Below are 3,998 nucleotides of genomic sequence, written 5' to 3' on the forward strand. Positions count from 1 at the left end.
CGTTGTCAGCTCGTCACTGGGGGGCAGGTTCCGGCTTGGGGCTGCAGCTCGTCATTGCCCTCGGTCTTGATGCATCCGTTCTCAGTGTTTGTTTATTTTATTTATTAGATGGAGATCTTCCATCCGCCCACTGATTCCCTCCCCACATGGCCACAATGGCCAGGGCTGGGCCAGGCCGAAGCCAGGAGCTTCATCCGAGTCTCACATGTGGGTGCAGGGGCCCAGTCATTCAGGCCGTTTTCCACTGCTTTCCCAGGTGCAGTAGCAGGGAGCCGGATCGGAAGTGGGGCAGCCGGGACAAGAATTGGCACCCATATGGGACGCCGGCCTCACAGGTGGCAACTGAACCCACTGTACCACAGTGCTGGCCCCTATTATCAGTGTTTTTTTTTTTTTTTTTTTTTTTTTTTTTAAGATTTATTTTATTTATTTGAAAGACAGTGTTACACAGAGAGGTGGAAACGGGGGGGGGGGGGGTGTCTTCCTTCCACTGGTTCACTCCCCAAAAGGCGACAATGCCAATCTGAGCTGGGAGCGAGGTCCCATGTGGGTGCAGGGGCCCAAGCACTTGGGTCATTCTCCACTGCTTTCCCAGGTGCATTAGCAGGGAGCTGGATTGGAATTGGAGCAGCCAGGACTCGAACTGGCGCCAGCTGCAGGCTGGGGCATTAACAAGCTGAGCCACAGCGTTGTGCCCCCCACAACCCCATTATCAGTGTTTAAATCAGACTCCCTGACCCCTGGAGTTGATGGAGACTGTGCAGTCTGCACTCTGGGTGTCGTCTTCAGGCCTCAGGACGCTGTGAGCCCTGTGGTGTGTGTGGTTTGCCCAGGTTAGGGCAGCGCTGGGAAGAAGTCTCGGCTTGTCCTGCTGCCGCGGGCTGTCTGAGGAGGCATCCGTGTGCCTGGCGTGAGCCTTGCAGCGCGGCTTCAGTGGAGATTCTCCGTTTCGTTGATGGGGCGGACCCTGGGTGATAGTTACAGGAAAACAGTCGTTCGCTCTGCATCACTGCCCTGCCCAGGTTAGCACCTGCTGCCAGGCAGAGCCGGGCTCTGGGGGCCTACCGAGGGCAGAACGTGGTAGACGCTGGCTGGAGCTGGGCTGATCGGCTTCCCTGCTGCCCTGGGCGTTAGTGCTGCACCTCTCACCCCTAGTGGAGACCCCTGCTTGCCAGCCACTCACCATGTGACCTGGTGTGCTCACTGGGGTGAGCCCCGTGCCCAGGGCGGGGCCTACCCGTGACAGAGCTCAGTCGTTTACTCTTCCCCGGCACGTAGGGCTCGTGAGCTTTTTCTGCCCCTTCTGTTTCCCTGCTGGTTTGATAATTGCTTTCCTGTGCTGTCTCGGCTGAGTGGTGGTTCCAGGAAGACAGTTCACTCATGATGCCTGGAACTCGCCGATGTGAGCTGACTTGAGTAGAGGTCTCTGTGGGTGCAGGCCACAGACCTCCAGGTGACAGCAAACCCAGGGACCAGTGTCCTGATTGCTGTGGGCAGGGGACAGGCCCCGGGAACACGGGCAGACATGTGCGTCACGTGGCCCTGAGCTAGGGGATTCATGGAGCCACCGGAAGCTGGACAAGGCAATGGAGGACCCTCCCCAAGTGCTGACACCTTGACGTGGCTTTCAGAATAAAGCTCTTGTGTTCTAGTCCTCCAGGTTGGTGATCCTTTGTTTCGGGAGCCCTAGGAATTTAACTCCATGCCCTCTGTGTCAGGCGTGTTGTAGGACTTAAGGCACTGAAGGCTGGGCCCTTATGTGAACCAGCCAGGCACTGCTAGGCAAGGAGGAAGTGGAAGTGGAAAGAAACTTCCCTGTCCTCATGGGACTTGGGTTCTGATGAGTGGCCCCTCTCGTGGGTAACCGCCTTCCAGATAAACCTCTAACCCAGCGGGTGTGAACGGTACGTACCGTGCTGCAGGCTGTGTGTGCCGTGGAGGAAGACCGAGGCGAGGAGTCAGTGTCTGAACAGAATTGTGAGAGTGAGGCACAGTGACCTGGAGGGGCAGGAAGGCAGTTCTGGGGCTGGAGCTTCCAGGCGCAGGAGACCAAGCGCAGGCTCTGAGGGCGCTGAGGGAGTGTAGCAGGAATGCCCCTGCGGCTGGGGGGTGGGGTGGGGGGCAGGCAGGGCCTTGTCCGGCACTGCCTTGAGTCTGAGTGAGGTGGGGAGACAGGCGAGAGAACTTGTCCGAGTTCCCCAGCGGAAGGTGGAGGTAGCATTTGAACCCCAAGCTGTCCTGTCTCAGGGACACCGTCACGCCGCTCAGCCCCACGTCCCAGGGGAGAAAAGCAAAAGCAGCTAGTACATTAATGTGTAACAAGTACAAACATTGGGCAAGTTCCCGGCGGCTTGCCAAGCACTCCTTCCCCGGTCGGCTGCTTGGAGCCAGCAGTGGCAGGGTCAGGATCTGATGCCTGGCAGTGCCAGCCAGGGCTCCCCGCCCCCCACAGCCTGTCCACCACCTGGTTTCCTGGCTGGGGGGCAGGGGCCGTGGGTTGATTCCTGTAGAGAGCATGTGTTTACCTACCCCTGATCCTGGTATTGGCAACAAGGGTTCAAACTCGAATTCAGATCCCACATGAGCAGCCACCCGATGTAACTTCGAATTCAACAGCAGAGTTCATGTCAAGGTCTCCTTTCTCCTTGCTGGTGGACAGGACATTTCAGGAGCCAGGGCCACGCAGACCAGTGTGTGAACGCCTGGCTCGGGGCCATCCCCCAGTGCAGTGGCAGTGCTGGGAGCCAGCAGCCCTGGGGAGGGGGGCGGGGGGCAGGCACCGCTGAACTGCGCCTGGCACGGCTCGAGGAATGCGGAGCGGTCAGCAGCTGCGGCCAACTTGCAGGGTTTTTAGTCCATCTTGCCCAGAGCAGAACAAGTGCAAGGGTTTTGTCATCCAGGAATGGAGCTGTCTGGGTGGTGGCAGCTGCCGGAAGCTTCTGCACCTGCAAGAGAAGACAGAGAATGTGGACGTGAACTTGATCTTCCGGACCGGGCTGGGGGGCTGCCTGCCACTGCCAGCTGTGCAGCTGTGGGTCGATTACTCAGTTCCCAGCTCCTCACCTTGTTCTGTAAAATCAGGGTTGTGTCTGCCTTGGGATTGTTCTGTGGATTGAATCACGCTAGGTTCTTAGTGGCCGCGCTGTGTGATTAAGGAATGAAGGCCATTATTAGCTGTGACACGGGCAGTCAGTCGGATTACAGAGGCCAGAGGCCACGCGTGGAACACCCCGGCTACTTGGTGGTGGAGCTGGGCTCAGTCTGTAGACTCCGCCCAGGGGCTGTCCCCCGCTGGTTGTTCAGAGCCACAGGAAGGAGCAGCGTGCGACGAGAGGCTGGGCATTGGGCTGGAGCGGCCACGCAGGCTGTGGGCCTCGCGCAGTGTCCGCAGCAGGTGTGGAGGGAAACGGAGTTCAAGAGCGATTCGGGGCCTACAGAGGAGAGGACTTGGCAGTTGAGCACTTGGAGGCTGCATAGGCGAGAGATGCCCGGTGTGTTCTTTGTGGCTGAGCCCTAGTGAAGCCGCCCTCTGATGGGGCCAGTGGCTGGAGCAGTTTAGAGCAGGTGGGTTCCAGTGGGAGGGACATTCAAATGCAAGTGCCCAGGCTGTAACAATTTGTTGTTTTAATTTATTTGAGAGGCAGAGAGAGATCTTCATCTGCTGGTCCGTTCCCCACATAGCCACAATGGCCAGAGCTGGGCTGATCTGAAGCCAGGAGCCGGGAGCTTCTTCCTGGTCTCCCACGTGGGTGCAGGGGCCCAAGCCTACTACACCATAGCACCGGCCCGGCCGTGACAGTTTGGACAGGCTGTGAGCAGCTGGAGCCCGAGCCTTCAGTGGACACTGACCAGCCTTTGTGGGCTCGGCCCAATGCGGTTCCACACAGCAGGCCCTCACCTGTCTCCTTGCCGCCTCCTGTGGCCTGGTGGCTCCTGACTGCCTGGGGCAGTGGTCCCAGCCGCAGTCCTAGGGCTGCAGCCCTGCCCTTCTAGAAGGT

At 58.9% G+C, this 3,998-nt stretch overlaps 1 long non-coding RNA gene across 1 annotated transcript; it reads right to left on the bottom strand.

The window, feature by feature from the left end:
• Nucleotides 1-383: 383 nt before the first annotated feature.
• LOC127489074 (uncharacterized) lies at nucleotides 384-3,222 on the bottom strand. Its single transcript, XR_007916989.3, has 4 exons — nucleotides 3,064-3,222; nucleotides 2,530-2,945; nucleotides 1,913-1,998; nucleotides 384-967 (listed from the first exon to the last, which is right to left on the bottom strand). It is a non-coding gene; the product is annotated as an uncharacterized LOC127489074 (long non-coding RNA).
• Between the last annotated feature and the right edge of the window lie 776 nt (nucleotides 3,223-3,998).

Source organism: Oryctolagus cuniculus, chromosome 11 (genome assembly GCF_051225735.1).
Source record: "Oryctolagus cuniculus isolate XC-2025 breed Fujian yellow rabbit chromosome 11, ASM5122573v1, whole genome shotgun sequence".
NCBI lineage: Eukaryota > Metazoa > Chordata > Mammalia > Lagomorpha > Leporidae > Oryctolagus > Oryctolagus cuniculus.